The sequence below is a fragment of the Schistocerca gregaria genome, unplaced genomic scaffold (assembly GCF_023897955.1).
Source record: "Schistocerca gregaria isolate iqSchGreg1 unplaced genomic scaffold, iqSchGreg1.2 ptg000180l, whole genome shotgun sequence".
In the NCBI taxonomy this organism is placed as follows: Eukaryota; Metazoa; Arthropoda; class Insecta; order Orthoptera; family Acrididae; genus Schistocerca; species Schistocerca gregaria.
This window is the reverse complement of record NW_026061730.1, coordinates 11,053,193-11,075,246: the sequence shown is the minus strand read 5'-3', so window position 1 is coordinate 11,075,246 and position 22,054 is coordinate 11,053,193. Positions and strand designations below refer to the sequence as shown.

The 22,054-nt window shown below is 49.6% G+C and overlaps 12 non-coding genes across 12 annotated transcripts; all 12 read left to right on the top strand.

The window, feature by feature from the left end:
- The first annotated feature begins 1,289 nt into the window (after positions 1 to 1,289).
- Positions 1,290 to 1,363, top strand: Trnat-agu (transfer RNA threonine (anticodon AGU)). Its single transcript has one exon. It is a non-coding gene; the product is annotated as a tRNA-Thr (tRNA).
- Positions 1,364 to 2,748: 1,385 nt separating this feature from the next.
- Trnat-agu (transfer RNA threonine (anticodon AGU)) lies at positions 2,749 to 2,822 on the top strand. The gene has a single exon. It is a non-coding gene; the product is annotated as a tRNA-Thr (tRNA).
- Positions 2,823 to 4,227: 1,405 nt separating this feature from the next.
- Trnat-agu (transfer RNA threonine (anticodon AGU)) lies at positions 4,228 to 4,300 on the top strand. Its single transcript has one exon. It is a non-coding gene; the product is annotated as a tRNA-Thr (tRNA).
- Positions 4,301 to 5,693: 1,393 nt separating this feature from the next.
- On the top strand, positions 5,694 to 5,767 carry Trnat-agu (transfer RNA threonine (anticodon AGU)). The gene has a single exon. It is a non-coding gene; the product is annotated as a tRNA-Thr (tRNA).
- A 1,393-nt stretch (positions 5,768 to 7,160) lies between these two features.
- Trnat-agu (transfer RNA threonine (anticodon AGU)) lies at positions 7,161 to 7,234 on the top strand. Its single transcript has one exon. It is a non-coding gene; the product is annotated as a tRNA-Thr (tRNA).
- Positions 7,235 to 10,094: 2,860 nt separating this feature from the next.
- Trnat-agu (transfer RNA threonine (anticodon AGU)) lies at positions 10,095 to 10,167 on the top strand. The gene has a single exon. It is a non-coding gene; the product is annotated as a tRNA-Thr (tRNA).
- A 1,388-nt stretch (positions 10,168 to 11,555) lies between these two features.
- Trnat-agu (transfer RNA threonine (anticodon AGU)) lies at positions 11,556 to 11,629 on the top strand. The gene has a single exon. It is a non-coding gene; the product is annotated as a tRNA-Thr (tRNA).
- Positions 11,630 to 13,014: 1,385 nt separating this feature from the next.
- Positions 13,015 to 13,088, top strand: Trnat-agu (transfer RNA threonine (anticodon AGU)). The gene has a single exon. It is a non-coding gene; the product is annotated as a tRNA-Thr (tRNA).
- Positions 13,089 to 14,484: 1,396 nt separating this feature from the next.
- Trnat-agu (transfer RNA threonine (anticodon AGU)) lies at positions 14,485 to 14,558 on the top strand. The gene has a single exon. It is a non-coding gene; the product is annotated as a tRNA-Thr (tRNA).
- A 2,862-nt stretch (positions 14,559 to 17,420) lies between these two features.
- Positions 17,421 to 17,494, top strand: Trnat-agu (transfer RNA threonine (anticodon AGU)). Its single transcript has one exon. It is a non-coding gene; the product is annotated as a tRNA-Thr (tRNA).
- A 1,385-nt stretch (positions 17,495 to 18,879) lies between these two features.
- On the top strand, positions 18,880 to 18,953 carry Trnat-agu (transfer RNA threonine (anticodon AGU)). The gene has a single exon. It is a non-coding gene; the product is annotated as a tRNA-Thr (tRNA).
- Positions 18,954 to 21,815: 2,862 nt separating this feature from the next.
- On the top strand, positions 21,816 to 21,889 carry Trnat-agu (transfer RNA threonine (anticodon AGU)). The gene has a single exon. It is a non-coding gene; the product is annotated as a tRNA-Thr (tRNA).
- Positions 21,890 to 22,054: the final 165 nt, after the last annotated feature.

Here is a 22,054-nt window from a genome sequence, read left to right as displayed (position 1 = left end):
GCGGCGATTTCACGTAAATCCCACTGCACGTTGCCATTCTTTGCGTGCAGTCGGCTGCTACCGGTGTTGCTGGTTGTGACTGCTGATAACAGATGCCGTAGCAATCAATTCATGGAGTGAGTTGTATGTTTTGCGATAGTCTGTCTCTGACAAGGAAGCACAGGTGATATAGGTGCGAACACAGGAAGCTTGCAGCCCCTCGCTGCCTGCAGACACAGAGCAGCCACACTAGAAGAGCGGACTAAGCAGTAGGCGAAATGTGCTCATTCGCTTTGGCGCGACGTCGAACTATAAATAAGGCTGTCACTAGCGTGAGCGTCGTGTAAAGTCGGAAAAGTCATCTGCATGGGTGATTGCCAAGTTTGGGGAGCGTTTCGTAGTACGATCAGTGCAATGGGGACGCGGAAACTTGTTGTGTCCCAGTGTTTTGCAGTTGGACGACAAGAGTTTTACACAGTAGCAAAGAGCGAGGCACTGAGTTGGCATGAACAATGGAGAGCACAATGGGGCTCGAGATATGCTTGTTACCTCAGGTGCTGTGTGATTGTGGACAAGGAGTGAAATGGACCAATTTTTGACCGCCCTTTCAATTTAAGACGTTCAAAACAGACGGAATTTGCATTCGTAATACCAGAGCATCGAAACTACTTGGAACTCTTGTGTATATGAACGTGTCCGCGCCTTTGTATTCTGGTACCTTCGCCGCTACAAACCAACCAACCATCGTGTCCTTGCACATCAGAGTCGCAAAGAATAGAGAATAGCCAGGCTTGGTCGTGTGTGTAGCTGTAGCTCAGTTGGCAGATCGTTCGCTTAGCGTGTGGACGGTCTCGGGTTCAAGCCCCGGCTCCTCCATGTTTTGTGGTCAGTGCATGGTAAGTGTTGGTCGGGGCGAACATAAACGCACGCAAGAAGTTGCAAAACCAGCGTCACAGACTGATATGATGTATACTGTCATAAGGAGAGCAAGATGTAAGTGTGGGGACCGGCTGTTATCGTGGTGTCATCGAGTGCAGATCTGTCTTAGGTATCACGGCTTAACGTCATTGAAGTCTAGAGGTGGACAACACGTTCGTGTTACTCAGAGCGGTGTCTGAACTCTATTTTCGACGTTATGCGTGCCACTTTCATTGTGGCCAACTACGATTCGATACAGAATGCACGAAACCTGAAAGACACCCTCACTGATACATAGAGAGTAGTGTTTGTCTGCGGAATAATGGGAGTGCAAGGGTCTGTGACGTTGATATGACTGTATGTAGCACTACTAGTTATCGGGAGGGGGGGGGGGTGGGCGTAGCTCAGATGGTAGAGCGCTCGCTTAGTGTGCGAGAGGTACTGGGATCGATACCCAGCGCCTCCAGAATTTTTAACACACCTACATGCGCACCTTGCCATGCAAGTGGAATAATTCCCAACCCGCAGAGGTGTGTAGGCAGATACAAGCGAACGATTAGCATCCACAATTGCGCCGATTTCACGTAAATCCCACTGCACGTTGCCATTCTTTGCGTGCAGTCGGCTGCTACCGGTGTTGCTGGTTGTGACTGCTGATAACAGATGCCGTAGCAATCAATTCATGGAGTGAGTTGTATGTTTTGCGATAGTCTGTCTCTGACAAGGAAGCACAGGTGATATAGGTGCGAACACAGGAAGCTTGCAGCCCCTCGCTGCCTGCAGACACAGAGCAGCCACACTAGAAGAGCGGACTAAGCAGTAGGCGAAATGTGCTCATTCGCTTTGGCGCGACGTCGAACTATAAATAAGGCTGTCACTAGCGTGAGCGTCGTGTAAAGTCGGAAAAGTCATCTGGATGGGTGATTGCCAAGTTTGGGGAGCGTTTCGTAGTACGATCAGTGCAATGGGGACGCGGAAGCTTGCTGTGTCCCAGTGTTTTGCAGTTGAACGACAAGAGTTTTACACAGTAGCAAAGAGCGAGGCACTGAGTTGGCATGAACAATGGAGAGCACAATGGGGCTCGAGATGTGCTTGTTACCTCAGGTGCTGTGTGATTGTGGACAAGGAGTGAAATGGACCAATTTGTGACCGCCCTTTCAATTTAAGACGTTCAAAACAGACGGAATTTGCATTCGTAATACCAGAGCATCGGAACTACTTGGAACTCTTGTGTATATGAACGTGTCCGCGCCTTTGTATTCTGGTACCTTCGCCGCTACAAACCAACCAACCATCGTGTCCGTGCACATCAGAGTCGCAAAGAATGGAGAACAGCCAGGCTTGGTCGTGTGTGTAGCTGTAGCTCAGTTGGCAGATCGTTCGCTTAGCGTGTGAACGGTCTCGGGTTCAAGCCCCGGCTCCTCCATGTTTTGTGGTCAGTGCATGGTAAGTGTTGGTCGCGGCGAACATAAACGCACGCAAGAAGTTGCAAAACCAGCGTCACAGACTGATATGATGTATACTGTCATAAGGAGAGCAAGATGTAAGTGTGGGGACCGGCTGTTATCGTGGTGTTATCGAGTGCAGATCTGTCTTAGATATCACGGCTTAACGTCATTGAAGTCTAGAGGTGGACAACACGTTCGTCTTACTCAGAGCGGTGTCTGAACTCTATTTTCGACGTTATGCGTGCCACTTTCATTGTGGCCAACTACGATTCGATACAGAGTGCACGAAACCTGAAAGACACCCTCACTGATACATAGAGAGTAGTGTTTGTCTGCGGAATAATGGGAGTGCAAGGGTCTGTGACGTTGATATGACTGTATGTAGCACTACTAGTTATCGGGGGGTGGGCGTAGCTCAGATGGTAGAGCGCTCGCTTAGTGTGCGAGAGGTACTGGGATCGATACCCAGCGCCTCCAGAATTTTTAACACACCTACATGCGCACCTTGCCATGCAAGTGGAATAATTCCCAACCCGCAGAGGTGTGTAGGCAGATACAAGCGAACGATTAGCATCCACAATTGCGCCGATTTCACGTAAATCCCACTGCACGTTGCCATTCTTTGCGTGCAGTCGGCTGCTACCGGTGTTGCTGGTTGTGACTGCTGATAACAGATGCCGTAGCAATCAATTCATGGAGTGAGTTGTATGTTTTGCGATAGTCTGTCTCTGACAAGGAAGCACAGGTGATATAGGTGCGAACACAGGAAGCTTGCAGCCCCTCGCTGCCTGCAGACACAGAGCAGCCACACTAGAAGAGCAGCCTAAGCAGTAGGCGAAATGTGCTCATTCGCTTTGGCGCGACGTCGAACTATAAATAAGTCTGTCACTAGCGTGAGCGTTGCGTGAGCGTCGTGTAAAGTCGGAAAAGTCATCTGCATGGGTGATTGCCAAGTTTGGGGAGTGTTTCGTAGTACGATCAGTGCAATGGGGACGCGGAAACTTGCTGTGTCCCAGTGTTTTGCAGTAGGACGACAAGAGTTTTACACAGTAGCAAAGAGCGAGGCACTGAGTTGGCATGAACAATGGAGAGCACAATGGGGCTCGAGATGTGCTTGTTACCTCAGGTGCTGTGTGATTGTGGACAAGGAGTGAAATGGACCAATTTGTGACGGCCCTTTCAATTTAAGACGTTCAAAACAGACGGAATTTGCATTCGTAATACCAGAGCATCGGAACTACTTGGAACTCTTGTGTATATGAACGTGTCCGCGCCTTTGTATTCTGGTACCTTCGCCGCTACAAACCAACCAACCATCGTGTCCGTGCACATCAGAGTCGCAAAGAATGGAGAACAGCCAGGCTTGGTCGTGTGTGTAGCTGTAGCTCAGTTGGCAGATCGTTCGCTTAGCGTGTGGACGGTCTCGGGTTCAAGCCCCGGCTCCTCCATGTTTTGTGGTCAGTGCATGGTAAGTGTTGGTCGGGGCGAACATAAACGCACGCAAGAAGTTGCAAAACCAGCGTCACAGACTGATATGATGTATACTGTCATAAGGAGAGCAAGATGTAAGTGTGGGGACCGGCTGTTATCGTGGTGTCATCGAGTGCAGATCTGTCTTAGGTATCACGGCTTAACGTCATTGAAGTCTAGAGGTGGACAACACGTTCGTGTTACTCAGAGCGGTGTCTGAACTCTATTTTCGACGTTATGCGTGCCACTTTCATTGTGGCCAACTACGATTCGATACAGAATGTACGAAACCTGAAAGACACCCTCACCGATACATAGAGAGTAGTGTTTGTCTGCGGAATAATGGGAGTGCAAGGGTCTGTGACGTTGATATGACTGTATGTAGCACTACTAGTTATCGGGGGGGGGGGGGGGGGGCGTAGCTCAGATGGTAGAGCGCTCGCTTAGTGTGCGAGAGGTACTGGGATCGATACCCAGCGCCTCCAGAATTTTTAACACACCTACATGCGCACCTTGCCATGCAAGTGGAATAATTCCCAACCCGCAGAGGTGTGTAGGCAGATACAAGCGAACGATTAGCATCCACAATTGCGGCGATTTCACGTAAATCCCACTGCACGTTGCCATTCTTTGCGTGCAGTCGGCTGCTACCGGTGTTGCTGGTTGTGACTGCTGATAACAGATGCCGTAGCAATCAATTCATGGAGTGAGTTGTATGTTTTGCGATAGTCTGTCTCTGACAAGGAAGCACAGGTGATATAGGTGCGAACACAGGAAGCTTGCAGCCCCTCGCTGCCTGCAGACACAGAGCAGCCACACTAGAAGAGCGGACTAAGCAGTAGGCGAAATGTGCTCATTCGCTTTGGCGCGACGTCGAACTATAAATAAGGCTGTCACTAGCGTGAGCGTCGTGTAAAGTCGGAAAAGTCATCTGCATGGGTGATTGCCAAGTTTGGGGAGCGTTTCGTAGTACGATCAGTGCAATGGGGACGCGGAAACTTGTTGTGTCCCAGTGTTTTGCAGTTGGACGACAAGAGTTTTACACAGTAGCAAAGAGCGAGGCACTGAGTTGGCATGAACAATGGAGAGCACAATGGGGCTCGAGATATGCTTGTTACCTCAGGTGCTGTGTGATTGTGGACAAGGAGTGAAATGGACCAATTTTTGACCGCCCTTTCAATTTAAGACGTTCAAAACAGACGGAATTTGCATTCGTAATACCAGAGCATCGAAACTACTTGGAACTCTTGTGTATATGAACGTGTCCGCGCCTTTGTATTCTGGTACCTTCGCCGCTACAAACCAACCAACCATCGTGTCCTTGCACATCAGAGTCGCAAAGAATAGAGAATAGCCAGGCTTGGTCGTGTGTGTAGCTGTAGCTCAGTTGGCAGATCGTTCGCTTAGCGTGTGGACGGTCTCGGGTTCAAGCCCCGGCTCCTCCATGTTTTGTGGTCAGTGCATGGTAAGTGTTGGTCGGGGCGAACATAAACGCACGCAAGAAGTTGCAAAACCAGCGTCACAGACTGATATGATGTATACTGTCATAAGGAGAGCAAGATGTAAGTGTGGGGACCGGCTGTTATCGTGGTGTCATCGAGTGCAGATCTGTCTTAGGTATCACGGCTTAACGTCATTGAAGTCTAGAGGTGGACAACACGTTCGTGTTACTCAGAGCGGTGTCTGAACTCTATTTTCGACGTTATGCGTGCCACTTTCATTGTGGCCAACTACGATTCGATACAGAATGCACGAAACCTGAAAGACACCCTCACTGATACATAGAGAGTAGTGTTTGTCTGCGGAATAATGGGAGTGCAAGGGTCTGTGACGTTGATATGACTGTATGTAGCACTACTAGTTATCGGGAGGGGGGGGGGTGGGCGTAGCTCAGATGGTAGAGCGCTCGCTTAGTGTGCGAGAGGTACTGGGATCGATACCCAGCGCCTCCAGAATTTTTAACACACCTACATGCGCACCTTGCCATGCAAGTGGAATAATTCCCAACCCGCAGAGGTGTGTAGGCAGATACAAGCGAACGATTAGCATCCACAATTGCGCCGATTTCACGTAAATCCCACTGCACGTTGCCATTCTTTGCGTGCAGTCGGCTGCTACCGGTGTTGCTGGTTGTGACTGCTGATAACAGATGCCGTAGCAATCAATTCATGGAGTGAGTTGTATGTTTTGCGATAGTCTGTCTCTGACAAGGAAGCACAGGTGATATAGGTGCGAACACAGGAAGCTTGCAGCCCCTCGCTGCCTGCAGACACAGAGCAGCCACACTAGAAGAGCGGACTAAGCAGTAGGCGAAATGTGCTCATTCGCTTTGGCGCGACGTCGAACTATAAATAAGGCTGTCACTAGCGTGAGCGTCGTGTAAAGTCGGAAAAGTCATCTGGATGGGTGATTGCCAAGTTTGGGGAGCGTTTCGTAGTACGATCAGTGCAATGGGGACGCGGAAGCTTGCTGTGTCCCAGTGTTTTGCAGTTGAACGACAAGAGTTTTACACAGTAGCAAAGAGCGAGGCACTGAGTTGGCATGAACAATGGAGAGCACAATGGGGCTCGAGATGTGCTTGTTACCTCAGGTGCTGTGTGATTGTGGACAAGGAGTGAAATGGACCAATTTGTGACCGCCCTTTCAATTTAAGACGTTCAAAACAGACGGAATTTGCATTCGTAATACCAGAGCATCGGAACTACTTGGAACTCTTGTGTATATGAACGTGTCCGCGCCTTTGTATTCTGGTACCTTCGCCGCTACAAACCAACCAACCTTCGTGTCCGTGCACATCAGAGTCGCAAAGAATGGAGAACAGCCAGGCTTGGTCGTGTGTGTAGCTGTAGCTCAGTTGGCAGATCGTTCGCTAAGCGTGTGAACGGTCTCGGGTTCAAGCCCCGGCTCCTCCATGTTTTGTGGTCAGTGCATGGTAAGTGTTGGTCGGGGCGAACATAAACGCACGCAAGAAGTTGCAAAACCAGCGTCACAGACTGATATGATGTATACTGTCATAAGGAGAGCAAGATGTAAGTGTGGGGACCGGCTGTTATCGTGGTGTCATCGAGTGCAGATCTGTCTTAGGTATCACGGCTTAACGTCATTGAAGTCTAGAGGTGGACAACACGTTCGTGTTACTCAGAGCGGTGTCTGAACTCTATTTTCGACGTTATGCGTGCCACTTTCATTGTGGCCAACTACGATTCGATACAGAATGCACGAAACCTGAAAGACACCCTCACTGATACATAGAGAGTAGTGTTTGTCTGCGGAATAATGGGAGTGCAAGGGTCTGTGACGTTGATATGACTGTATGTAGCACTACTACTTATCGGGGGGGGGGGGGGTGGGCGTAGCTCAGATGGTAGAGCGCTCGCTTAGTGTGCGAGAGGTACTGGGATCGATACCCAGCGCCTCCAGAATTTTTAACACACCTACATGCGCACCTTGCCATGCAAGTGGAATAATTCCCAACCCGCAGAGGTGTGTAGGCAGATACAAGCGAACGATTAGCATCCACAATTGCGCCGATTTCACGTAAATCCCACTGCACGTTGCCATTCTTTGCGTGCAGTCGGCTGCTACCGGTGTTGCTGGTTGTGACTGCTGATAACAGATGCCGTAGCAATCAATTCATGGAGTGAGTTGTATGTTTTGCGATAGTCTGTCTCTGACAAGGAAGCACAGGTGATATAGGTGCGAACACAGGAAGCTTGCAGCCCCTCGCTGCCTGCAGACACAGAGCAGCCACACTAGAAGAGCGGACTAAGCAGTAGGCGAAATGTGCTCATTCGCTTTGGCGCGACGTCGAACTATAAATAAGGCTGTCACTAGCGTGAGCGTCGTGTAAAGTCGGAAAAGTCATCTGGATGGGTGATTGCCAAGTTTGGGGAGCGTTTCGTAGTACGATCAGTGCAATGGGGACGCGGAAGCTTGCTGTGTCCCAGTGTTTTGCAGTTGAACGACAAGAGTTTTACACAGTAGCAAAGAGCGAGGCACTGAGTTGGCATGAACAATGGAGAGCACAATGGGGCTCGAGATGTGCTTGTTACCTCAGGTGCTGTGTGATTGTGGACAAGGAGTGAAATGGACCAATTTGTGACCGCCCTTTCAATTTAAGACGTTCAAAACAGACGGAATTTGCATTCGTAATACCAGAGCATCGGAACTACTTGGAACTCTTGTGTATATGAACGTGTCCGCGCCTTTGTATTCTGGTACCTTCGCCGCTACAAACCAACCAACCATCGTGTCCGTGCACATCAGAGTCGCAAAGAATGGAGAACAGCCAGGCTTGGTCGTGTGTGTAGCTGTAGCTCAGTTGGCAGATCGTTCGCTTAGCGTGTGAACGGTCTCGGGTTCAAGCCCCGGCTCCTCCATGTTTTGTGGTCAGTGCATGGTAAGTGTTGGTCGCGGCGAACATAAACGCACGCAAGAAGTTGCAAAACCAGCGTCACAGACTGATATGATGTATACTGTCATAAGGAGAGCAAGATGTAAGTGTGGGGACCGGCTGTTATCGTGGTGTTATCGAGTGCAGATCTGTCTTAGATATCACGGCTTAACGTCATTGAAGTCTAGAGGTGGACAACACGTTCGTCTTACTCAGAGCGGTGTCTGAACTCTATTTTCGACGTTATGCGTGCCACTTTCATTGTGGCCAACTACGATTCGATACAGAGTGCACGAAACCTGAAAGACACCCTCACTGATACATAGAGAGTAGTGTTTGTCTGCGGAATAATGGGAGTGCAAGGGTCTGTGACGTTGATATGACTGTATGTAGCACTACTAGTTATCGGGGGGTGGGCGTAGCTCAGATGGTAGAGCGCTCGCTTAGTGTGCGAGAGGTAGTGGGATCGATACCCAGCGCCTCCAGAATTTTTAACACACCTACATGCGCACCTTGCCATGCAAGTGGAATAATTCCCAACCCGCAGAGGTGTGTAGGCAGATACAAGCGAACGATTAGCATCCACAATTGCGCCGATTTCACGTAAATCCCACTGCACGTTGCCATTCTTTGCGTGCAGTCGGCTGCTACCGGTGTTGCTGGTTGTGACTGCTGATAACAGATGCCGTAGCAATCAATTCATGGAGTGAGTTGTATGTTTTGCGATAGTCTGTCTCTGACAAGGAAGCACAGGTGATATAGGTGCGAACACAGGAAGCTTGCAGCCCCTCGCTGCCTGCAGACACAGAGCAGCCACACTAGAAGAGCAGCCTAAGCAGTAGGCGAAATGTGCTCATTCGCTTTGGCGCGACGTCGAACTATAAATAAGTCTGTCACTAGCGTGAGCGTTGCGTGAGCGTCGTGTAAAGTCGGAAAAGTCATCTGCATGGGTGATTGCCAAGTTTGGGGAGTGTTTCGTAGTACGATCAGTGCAATGGGGACGCGGAAACTTGCTGTGTCCCAGTGTTTTGCAGTAGGACGACAAGAGTTTTACACAGTAGCAAAGAGCGAGGCACTGAGTTGGCATGAACAATGGAGAGCACAATGGGGCTCGAGATGTGCTTGTTACCTCAGGTGCTGTGTGATTGTGGACAAGGAGTGAAATGGACCAATTTGTGACGGCCCTTTCAATTTAAGACGTTCAAAACAGACGGAATTTGCATTCGTAATACCAGAGCATCGGAACTACTTGGAACTCTTGTGTATATGAACGTGTCCGCGCCTTTGTATTCTGGTACCTTCGCCGCTACAAACCAACCAACCATCGTGTCCGTGCACATCAGAGTCGCAAAGAATGGAGAACAGCCAGGCTTGGTCGTGTGTGTAGCTGTAGCTCAGTTGGCAGATCGTTCGCTTAGCGTGTGGACGGTCTCGGGTTCAAGCCCCGGCTCCTCCATGTTTTGTGGTCAGTGCATGGTAAGTGTTGGTCGGGGCGAACATAAACGCACGCAAGAAGTTGCAAAACCAGCGTCACAGACTGATATGATGTATACTGTCATAAGGAGAGCAAGATGTAAGTGTGGGGACCGGCTGTTATCGTGGTGTCATCGAGTGCAGATCTGTCTTAGGTATCACGGCTTAACGTCATTGAAGTCTAGAGGTGGACAACACGTTCGTGTTACTCAGAGCGGTGTCTGAACTCTATTTTCGACGTTATGCGTGCCACTTTCATTGTGGCCAACTACGATTCGATACAGAATGTACGAAACCTGAAAGACACCCTCACCGATACATAGAGAGTAGTGTTTGTCTGCGGAATAATGGGAGTGCAAGGGTCTGTGACGTTGATATGACTGTATGTAGCACTACTAGTTATCGGGGGGGGGGGGGGCGTAGCTCAGATGGTAGAGCGCTCGCTTAGTGTGCGAGAGGTACTGGGATCGATACCCAGCGCCTCCAGAATTTTTAACACACCTACATGCGCACCTTGCCATGCAAGTGGAATAATTCCCAACCCGCAGAGGTGTGTAGGCAGATACAAGCGAACGATTAGCATCCACAATTGCGGCGATTTCACGTAAATCCCACTGCACGTTGCCATTCTTTGCGTGCAGTCGGCTGCTACCGGTGTTGCTGGTTGTGACTGCTGATAACAGATGCCGTAGCAATCAATTCATGGAGTGAGTTGTATGTTTTGCGATAGTCTGTCTCTGACAAGGAAGCACAGGTGATATAGGTGCGAACACAGGAAGCTTGCAGCCCCTCGCTGCCTGCAGACACAGAGCAGCCACACTAGAAGAGCGGACTAAGCAGTAGGCGAAATGTGCTCATTCGCTTTGGCGCGACGTCGAACTATAAATAAGGCTGTCACTAGCGTGAGCGTCGTGTAAAGTCGGAAAAGTCATCTGCATGGGTGATTGCCAAGTTTGGGGAGCGTTTCGTAGTACGATCAGTGCAATGGGGACGCGGAAACTTGTTGTGTCCCAGTGTTTTGCAGTTGGACGACAAGAGTTTTACACAGTAGCAAAGAGCGAGGCACTGAGTTGGCATGAACAATGGAGAGCACAATGGGGCTCGAGATATGCTTGTTACCTCAGGTGCTGTGTGATTGTGGACAAGGAGTGAAATGGACCAATTTTTGACCGCCCTTTCAATTTAAGACGTTCAAAACAGACGGAATTTGCATTCGTAATACCAGAGCATCGAAACTACTTGGAACTCTTGTGTATATGAACGTGTCCGCGCCTTTGTATTCTGGTACCTTCGCCGCTACAAACCAACCAACCATCGTGTCCTTGCACATCAGAGTCGCAAAGAATAGAGAATAGCCAGGCTTGGTCGTGTGTGTAGCTGTAGCTCAGTTGGCAGATCGTTCGCTTAGCGTGTGGACGGTCTCGGGTTCAAGCCCCGGCTCCTCCATGTTTTGTGGTCAGTGCATGGTAAGTGTTGGTCGGGGCGAACATAAACGCACGCAAGAAGTTGCAAAACCAGCGTCACAGACTGATATGATGTATACTGTCATAAGGAGAGCAAGATGTAAGTGTGGGGACCGGCTGTTATCGTGGTGTCATCGAGTGCAGATCTGTCTTAGGTATCACGGCTTAACGTCATTGAAGTCTAGAGGTGGACAACACGTTCGTGTTACTCAGAGCGGTGTCTGAACTCTATTTTCGACGTTATGCGTGCCACTTTCATTGTGGCCAACTACGATTCGATACAGAATGCACGAAACCTGAAAGACACCCTCACTGATACATAGAGAGTAGTGTTTGTCTGCGGAATAATGGGAGTGCAAGGGTCTGTGACGTTGATATGACTGTATGTAGCACTACTAGTTATCGGGGGGGGGTGGGCGTAGCTCAGATGGTAGAGCGCTCGCTTAGTGTGCGAGAGGTACTGGGATCGATACCCAGCGCCTCCAGAATTTTTAACACACCTACATGCGCACCTTGCCATGCAAGTGGAATAATTCCCAACCCGCAGAGGTGTGTAGGCAGATACAAGCGAACGATTAGCATCCACAATTGCGCCGATTTCACGTAAATCCCACTGCACGTTGCCATTCTTTGCGTGCAGTCGGCTGCTACCGGTGTTGCTGGTTGTGACTGCTGATAACAGATGCCGTAGCAATCAATTCATGGAGTGAGTTGTATGTTTTGCGATAGTCTGTCTCTGACAAGGAAGCACAGGTGATATAGGTGCGAACACAGGAAGCTTGCAGCCCCTCGCTGCCTGCAGACACAGAGCAGCCACACTAGAAGAGCGGACTAAGCAGTAGGCGAAATGTGCTCATTCGCTTTGGCGCGACGTCGAACTATAAATAAGGCTGTCACTAGCGTGAGCGTCGTGTAAAGTCGGAAAAGTCATCTGGATGGGTGATTGCCAAGTTTGGGGAGCGTTTCGTAGTACGATCAGTGCAATGGGGACGCGGAAGCTTGCTGTGTCCCAGTGTTTTGCAGTTGAACGACAAGAGTTTTACACAGTAGCAAAGAGCGAGGCACTGAGTTGGCATGAACAATGGAGAGCAACACGCGATCTAGTGTGTGCTTGTTACCTCAGGTGCTGTGTGATTGTGGACAAGGAGTGAAATGGACCAATTTGTGACCGCCCTTTCAATTTAAGACGTTCAAAACAGACGGAATTTGCATTCGTAATACCAGAGCATCGGAACTACTTGGAACTCTTGTGTATATGAACGTGTCCGCGCCTTTGTATTCTGGTACCTTCGCCGCTACAAACCAACCAACCTTCGTGTCCGTGCACATCAGAGTCGCAAAGAATGGAGAACAGCCAGGCTTGGTCGTGTGTGTAGCTGTAGCTCAGTTGGCAGATCGTTCGCTAAGCGTGTGAACGGTCTCGGGTTCAAGCCCCGGCTCCTCCATGTTTTGTGGTCAGTGCATGGTAAGTGTTGGTCGCGGCGAACATAAACGCACGCAAGAAGTTGCAAAACCAGCGTCACAGACTGATATGATGTATACTGTCATAAGGAGAGCAAGATGTAAGTGTGGGGACCGGCTGTTATCGTGGTGTTATCGAGTGCAGATCTGTCTTAGATATCACGGCTTAACGTCATTGAAGTCTAGAGGTGGACAACACGTTCGTCTTACTCAGAGCGGTGTCTGAACTCTATTTTCGACGTTATGCGTGCCACTTTCATTGTGGCCAACTACGATTCGATACAGAATGCACGAAACCTGAAAGACACCCTCACTGATACATAGAGAGTAGTGTTTGTCTGCGGAATAATGGGAGTGCAAGGGTCTGTGACGTTGATATGACTGTATGTAGCACTACTAGTTATCGGGGGGTGGGCGTAGCTCAGATGGTAGAGCGCTCGCTTAGTGTGCGAGAGGTACTGGGATCGATACCCAGCGCCTCCAGAATTTTTAACGCACCTACATGCGCACCTTGCCATGCAAGTGGAATAATTCCCAACCGGCAGAGGTGTGTAGGCAGATACAAGCGAACGATTAGCATCCACAATTGCGCCGATTTCACGTAAATCCCACTGCACGTTGCCATTCTTTGCGTGCAGTCGGCTGCTACCGGTGTTGCTGGTTGTGACTGCTGATAACAGATGCCGTAGCAATCAATTCATGGAGTGAGTTGTATGTTTTGCGATAGTCTGTCTCTGACAAGGAAGCACAGGTGATATAGGTGCGAACACAGGAAGCTTGCAGCCCCTCGCTGCCTGCAGACACAGAGCAGCCACACTAGAAGAGCAGCCTAAGCAGTAGGCGAAATGTGCTCATTCGCTTTGGCGCGACGTCGAACTATAAATAAGTCTGTCACTAGCGTGAGCGTTGCGTGAGCGTCGTGTAAAGTCGGAAAAGTCATCTGCATGGGTGATTGCCAAGTTTGGGGAGCGTTTCGTAGTACGATCAGTGCAATGGGGACGCGGAAACTTGCTGTGTCCCAGTGTTTTGCAGTTGGACGACAAGAGTTTTACACAGTAGCAAAGAGCGAGGCACTGAGTTGGCATGAACAATGGAGAGCACAATGGGGCTCGAGATGTGCTTGTTACCTCAGGTGCTGTGTGATTGTGGACAAGGAGTGAAATGGACCAATTTGTGACCGCCCTTTCAATTTAAGACGTTCAAAACAGACGGAATTTGCATTCGTAATACCAGAGCATCGGAACTACTTGGAACTCTTGTGTATATGAACGTGTCCGCGCCTTTGTATTCTGGTACCTTCGCCGCTACAAACCAACCAACCATCGTGTCCGTGCACATCAGAGTCGCAAAGAATGGAGAACAGCCAGGCTTGGTCGTGTGTGTAGCTGTAGCTCAGTTGGCAGATCGTTCGCTTAGCGTGTGAACGGTCTCGGGTTCAAGCCCCGGCTCCTCCATGTTTTGTGGTCAGTGCATGGTAAGTGTTGGTCGCGGCGAACATAAACGCACGCAAGAAGTTGCAAAACCAGCGTCACAGACTGATATGATGTATACTGTCATAAGGAGAGCAAGATGTAAGTGTGGGGACCGGCTGTTATCGTGGTGTTATCGAGTGCAGATCTGTCTTAGATATCACGGCTTAACGTCATTGAAGTCTAGAGGTGGACAACACGTTCGTCTTACTCAGAGCGGTGTCTGAACTCTATTTTCGACGTTATGCGTGCCACTTTCATTGTGGCCAACTACGATTCGATACAGAGTGCACGAAACCTGAAAGACACCCTCACTGATACATAGAGAGTAGTGTTTGTCTGCGGAATAATGGGAGTGCAAGGGTCTGTGACGTTGATATGACTGTATGTAGCACTACTAGTTATCGGGGGGTGGGCGTAGCTCAGATGGTAGAGCGCTCGCTTAGTGTGCGAGAGGTACTGGGATCGATACCCAGCGCCTCCAGAATCTTTAACACACCTACATGCGCACCTTGCCATGCAAGTGGAATAATTCCCAACCCGCAGAGGTGTGTAGGCAGATACAAGCGAACGATTAGCATCCACAATTGCGCCGATTTCACGTAAATCCCACTGCACGTTGCCATTCTTTGCGTGCAGTCGGCTGCTACCGGTGTTGCTGGTTGTGACTGCTGATAACAGATGCCGTAGCAATCAATTCATGGAGTGAGTTGTATGTTTTGCGATAGTCTGTCTCTGACAAGGAAGCACAGGTGATATAGGTGCGAACACAGGAAGCTTGCAGCCCCTCGCTGCCTGCAGACACAGAGCAGCCACACTAGAAGAGCAGCCTAAGCAGTAGGCGAAATGTGCTCATTCGCTTTGGCGCGACGTCGAACTATAAATAAGTCTGTCACTAGCGTGAGCGTTGCGTGAGCGTCGTGTAAAGTCGGAAAAGTCATCTGCATGGGTGATTGCCAAGTTTGGGGAGTGTTTCGTAGTACGATCAGTGCAATGGGGACGCGGAAACTTGCTGTGTCCCAGTGTTTTGCAGTAGGACGACAAGAGTTTTACACAGTAGCAAAGAGCGAGGCACTGAGTTGGCATGAACAATGGAGAGCACAATGGGGCTCGAGATGTGCTTGTTACCTCAGGTGCTGTGTGATTGTGGACAAGGAGTGAAATGGACCAATTTGTGACGGCCCTTTCAATTTAAGACGTTCAAAACAGACGGAATTTGCATTCGTAATACCAGAGCATCGGAACTACTTGGAACTCTTGTGTATATGAACGTGTCCGCGCCTTTGTATTCTGGTACCTTCGCCGCTACAAACCAACCAACCATCGTGTCCGTGCACATCAGAGTCGCAAAGAATGGAGAACAGCCAGGCTTGGTCGTGTGTGTAGCTGTAGCTCAGTTGGCAGATCGTTCGCTTAGCGTGTGGACGGTCTCGGGTTCAAGCCCCGGCTCCTCCATGTTTTGTGGTCAGTGCATGGTAAGTGTTGGTCGGGGCGAACATAAACGCACGCAAGAAGTTGCAAAACCAGCGTCACAGACTGATATGATGTATACTGTCATAAGGAGAGCAAGATGTAAGTGTGGGGACCGGCTGTTATCGTGGTGTCATCGAGTGCAGATCTGTCTTAGGTATCACGGCTTAACGTCATTGAAGTCTAGAGGTGGACAACACGTTCGTGTTACTCAGAGCGGTGTCTGAACTCTATTTTCGACGTTATGCGTGCCACTTTCATTGTGGCCAACTACGATTCGATACAGAATGTACGAAACCTGAAAGACACCCTCACTGATACATAGAGAGTAGTGTTTGTCTGCGGAATAATGGGAGTGCAAGGGTCTGTGACGTTGATATGACTGTATGTAGCACTACTAGTTATCGGGGGGTGGGGGGTGGGCGTAGCTCAGATGGTAGAGCGCTCGCTTAGTGTGCGAGAGGTAGTGGGATCGATACCCAGCGCCTCCAGAATTTTTAACACACCTACATGCGCACCTTGCCATGCAAGTGGAATAATTCCCAACCCGCAGAGGTGTGTAGGCAGATACAAGCGAACGATTAGCATCCACAATTGCGGCGATTTCACGTAAATCCCACTGCACGTTGCCATTCTTTGCGTGCAGTCGGCTGCTACCGGTGTTGCTGGTTGTGACTGCTGATAACAGATGCCGTAGCAATCAATTCATGGAGTGAGTTGTATGTTTTGCGATAGTCTGTCTCTGACAAGGAAGCACAGGTGATATAGGTGCGAACACAGGAAGCTTGCAGCCCCTCGCTGCCTGCAGACACAGAGCAGCCACACTAGAAGAGCGGACTAAGCAGTAGGCGAAATGTGCTCATTCGCTTTGGCGCGACGTCGAACTATAAATAAGGCTGTCACTAGCGTGAGCGTCGTGTAAAGTCGGAAAAGTCATCTGCATGGGTGATTGCCAAGTTTGGGGAGCGTTTCGTAGTACGATCAGTGCAATGGGGACGCGGAAGCTTGCTGTGTCCCAGTGTTTTGCAGTTGAACGACAAGAGTTTTACACAGTAGCAAAGAGCGAGGCACTGAGTTGGCATGAACAATGGAGAGCACAATGGGGCTCGAGATGTGCTTGTTACCTCAGGTGCTGTGTGATTGTGGACAAGGAGTGAAATGGACCAATTTGTGACCGCCCTTTCAATTTAAGACGTTCAAAACAGACGGAATTTGCATTCGTAATACCAGAGCATCGGAACTACTTGGAACTCTTGTGTATATGAACGTGTCCGCGCCTTTGTATTCTGGTACCTTCGCCGCTACAAACCAACCAACCTTCGTGTCCGTGCACATCAGAGTCGCAAAGAATGGAGAACAGCCAGGCTTGGTCGTGTGTGTAGCTGTAGCTCAGTTGGCAGATCGTTCGCTAAGCGTGTGAACGGTCTCGGGTTCAAGCCCCGGCTCCTCCATGTTTTGTGGTCAGTGCATGGTAAGTGTTGGTCGCGGCGAACATAAACGCACGCAAGAAGTTGCAAAACCAGCGTCACAGACTGATATGATGTATACTGTCATAAGGAGAGCAAGATGTAAGTGTGGGGACCGGCTGTTATCGTGGTGTTATCGAGTGCAGATCTGTCTTAGATATCACGGCTTAACGTCATTGAAGTCTAGAGGTGGACAACACGTTCGTCTTACTCAGAGCGGTGTCTGAACTCTATTTTCGACGTTATGCGTGCCACTTTCATTGTGGCCAACTACGATTCGATACAGAATGCACGAAACCTGAAAGACACCCTCACTGATACATAGAGAGTAGTGTTTGTCTGCGGAATAATGGGAGTGCAAGGGTCTGTGACGTTGATATGACTGTATGTAGCACTACTAGTTATCGGGGGGTGGGCGTAGCTCAGATGGTAGAGCGCTCGCTTAGTGTGCGAGAGGTACTGGGATCGATACCCAGCGCCTCCAGAATTTTTAACACACCTACATGCGCACCTTGCCATGCAAGTGGAATAATTCCCAACCCGCAGAGGTGTGTAGGCAGATACAAGCGAACGATTAGCATCCACAATTGCGCCGATTTCACGTAAATCCCACTGCACGTTGCCATTCTTTGCGTGCAGTCGGCTGCTACCGGTGTTGCTGGTTGTGACTGCTGATAACAGATGCCGTAGCAATCAATTCATGGAGTGAGTTGTATGTTTTGCGATAGTCTGTCTCTGACAAGGAAGCACAGGTGATATAGGTGCGAACACAGGAAGCTTGCAGCCCCTCGCTGCCTGCAGACACAGAGCAGCCACACTAGAAGAGCAGCCTAAGCAGTAGGCGAAATGTGCTCATTCGCTTTGGCGCGACGTCGAACTATAAATAAGTCTGTCACTAGCGTGAGCGTCGTGTAAAGTCGGAAAAGTCATCTGCATGGGTGATTGCCAAGTTTGGGGAGCGTTTCGTAGTACGATCAGTGCAATGGGGACGCGGAAACTTGCTGTGTCCCAGTGTTTTGCAGTTGGACGACAAGAGTTTTACACAGTAGCAAAGAGCGAGGCACTGAGTTGGCATGAACAATGGAGAGCACAATGGGGCTCGAGATGTGCTTGTTACCTCAGGTGCTGTGTGATTGTGGACAAGGAGTGAAATGGACCAATTTGTGACCGCCCTTTCAATTTAAGACGTTCAAAACAGACGGAATTTGCATTCGTAATACCAGAGCATCGGAACTACTTGGAACTCTTGTGTATATGAACGTGTCCGCGCCTTTGTATTCTGGTACCTTCGCCGCTACAAACCAACCAACCATCGTGTCCGTGCACATCAGAGTCGCAAAGAATGGAGAACAGCCAGGCTTGGTCGTGTGTGTAGCTGTAGCTCAGTTGGCAGATCGTTCGCTTAGCGTGTGAACGGTCTCGGGTTCAAGCCCCGGCTCCTCCATGTTTTGTGGTCAGTGCATGGTAAGTGTTGGTCGCGGCGAACATAAACGCACGCAAGAAGTTGCAAAACCAGCGTCACAGACTGATATGATGTATACTGTCATAAGGAGAGCAAGATGTAAGTGTGGGGACCGGCTGTTATCGTGGTGTTATCGAGTGCAGATCTGTCTTAGATATCACGGCTTAACGTCATTGAAGTCTAGAGGTGGACAACACGTTCGTCTTACTCAGAGCGGTGTCTGAACTCTATTTTCGACGTTATGCGTGCCACTTTCATTGTGGCCAACTACGATTCGATACAGAGTGCACGAAACCTGAAAGACACCCTCACTGATACATAGAGAGTAGTGTTTGTCTGCGGAATAATGGGAGTGCAAGGGTCTGTGACGTTGATATGACTGTATGTAGCACTACTAGTTATCGGGGGGTGGGCGTAGCTCAGATGGTAGAGCGCTCGCTTAGTGTGCGAGAGGTACTGGGATCGATACCCAGCGCCTCCAGAATTTTTAACACACCTACATGCGCACCTTGCCATGCAAGTGGAATAATTCCCAACCCGCAGAGGTGTGTAGGCAGATACAAGCGAACGATTAGCATCCACAATTGCGCCGATTTCACGTAAATCCCACTGCACGTTGCCATTCTTTGCGTGCAGTCGGCTGCTACCGGTGTTGCTGGTTGTGACTGCTGATAACAGATGCCGTAGCAATCAATTCATGGAGTGAGTTGTATGTTTTGCGATAGTCTGTCTCTGACAAGGAAGCACAGGTGATATAGGTGCGAACACAGGAAGCTTGCAGCCCCTCGCTGCCTGCAGACACAGAGCAGCCACACTAGAAGAGCAGCCTAAGCAGTAGGCGAAATGTGCTCATTCGCTTTGGCGCGACGTCGAACTATAAATAAGTCTGTCACTAGCGTGAGCGTTGCGTGAGCGTCGTGTAAAGTCGGAAAAGTCATCTGCATGGGTGATTGCCAAGTTTGGGGAGTGTTTCGTAGTACGATCAGTGCAATGGGGACGCGGAAACTTGCTGTGTCCCAGTGTTTTGCAGTAGGACGACAAGAGTTTTACACAGTAGCAAAGAGCGAGGCACTGAGTTGGCATGAACAATGGAGAGCATAATGGGGCTCGAGATGTGCTTGTTACCTCAGGTGCTGTGTGATTGTGGACAAGGAGTGAAATGGACCAATTTGTGACGGCCCTTTCAATTTAAGACGTTCAAAACAGACGGAATTTGCATTCGTAATACCAGAGCATCGGAACTACTTGGAACTCTTGTGTATATGAACGTGTCCGCGCCTTTGTATTCTGGTACCTTCGCCGCTACAAACCAACCAACCATCGTGTCCGTGCACATCAGAGTCGCAAAGAATGGAGAACAGCCAGGCTTGGTCGTGTGTGTAGCTGTAGCTCAGTTGGCAGATCGTTCGCTTAGCGTGTGGACGGTCTCGGGTTCAAGCCCCGGCTCCTCCATGTTTTGTGGTCAGTGCATGGTAAGTGTTGGTCGGGGCGAACATAAACGCACGCAAGAAGTTGCAAAACCAGCGTCACAGACTGATATGATGTATACTGTCATAAGGAGAGCAAGATGTAAGTGTGGGGACCGGCTGTTATCGTGGTGTCATCGAGTGCAGATCTGTCTTAGGTATCACGGCTTAACGTCATTGAAGTCTAGAGGTGGACAACACGTTCGTGTTACTCAGAGCGGTGTCTGAACTCTATTTTCGACGTTATGCGTGCCACTTTCATTGTGGCCAACTACGATTCGATACAGAATGTACGAAACCTGAAAGACACCCTCACTGATACATAGAGAGTAGTGTTTGTCTGCGGAATAATGGGAGTGCAAGGGTCTGTGACGTTGATATGACTGTATGTAGCACTACTAGTTATCGGGGGGTGGGGGGTGGGCGTAGCTCAGATGGTAGAGCGCTCGCTTAGTGTGCGAGAGGTAGTGGGATCGATACCCAGCGCCTCCAGAATTTTTAACACACCTACATGCGCACCTTGCCATGCAAGTGGAATAATTCCCAACCCGCAGAGGTGTGTAGGCAGATACAAGCGAACGATTAGCATCCACAATTGCGGCGATTTCACGTAAATCCCACTGCACGTTGCCATTCTTTGCGTGCAGTCGGCTGCTACCGGTGTTGCTGGTTGTGACTGCTGATAACAGATGCCGTAGCAATCAATTCATGGAGTGAGTTGTATGTTTTGCGATAGTCTGTCTCTGACAAGGAAGCACAGGTGATATAGGTGCGAACACAGGAAGCTTGCAGCCCCTCGCTGCCTGCAGACACAGAGCAGCCACACTAGAAGAGCGGACTAAGCAGTAGGCGAAATGTGCTCATTCGCTTTGGCGCGACGTCGAACTATAAATAAGGCTGTCACTAGCGTGAGCGTCGTGTAAAGTCGGAAAAGTCATCTGCATGGGTGATTGCCAAGTTTGGGGAGCGTTTCGTAGTACGATCAGTGCAATGGGGACGCGGAAGCTTGCTGTGTCCCAGTGTTTTGCAGTTGAACGACAAGAGTTTTACACAGTAGCAAAGAGCGAGGCACTGAGTTGGCATGAACAATGGAGAGCACAATGGGGCTCGAGATGTGCTTGTTACCTCAGGTGCTGTGTGATTGTGGACAAGGAGTGAAATGGACCAATTTGTGACCGCCCTTTCAATTTAAGACGTTCAAAACAGACGGAATTTGCATTCGTAATACCAGAGCATCGGAACTACTTGGAACTCTTGTGTATATGAACGTGTCCGCGCCTTTGTATTCTGGTACCTTCGCCGCTACAAACCAACCAACCTTCGTGTCCGTGCACATCAGAGTCGCAAAGAATGGAGAACAGCCAGGCTTGGTCGTGTGTGTAGCTGTAGCTCAGTTGGCAGATCGTTCGCTAAGCGTGTGAACGGTCTCGGGTTCAAGCCCCGGCTCCTCCATGTTTTGTGGTCAGTGCATGGTAAGTGTTGGTCGCGGCGAACATAAACGCACGCAAGAAGTTGCAAAACCAGCGTCACAGACTGATATGATGTATACTGTCATAAGGAGAGCAAGATGTAAGTGTGGGGACCGGCTGTTATCGTGGTGTTATCGAGTGCAGATCTGTCTTAGATATCACGGCTTAACGTCATTGAAGTCTAGAGGTGGACAACACGTTCGTCTTACTCAGAGCGGTGTCTGAACTCTATTTTCGACGTTATGCGTGCCACTTTCATTGTGGCCAACTACGATTCGATACAGAATGCACGAAACCTGAAAGACACCCTCACTGATACATAGAGAGTAGTGTTTGTCTGCGGAATAATGGGAGTGCAAGGGTCTGTGACGTTGATATGACTGTATGTAGCACTACTAGTTATCGGGGGGTGGGCGTAGCTCAGATGGTAGAGCGCTCGCTTAGTGTGCGAGAGGTACTGGGATCGATACCCAGCGCCTCCAGAATTTTTAACACACCTACATGCGCACCTTGCCATGCAAGTGGAATAATTCCCAACCCGCAGAGGTGTGTAGGCAGATACAAGCGAACGATTAGCATCCACAATTGCGCCGATTTCACGTAAATCCCACTGCACGTTGCCATTCTTTGCGTGCAGTCGGCTGCTA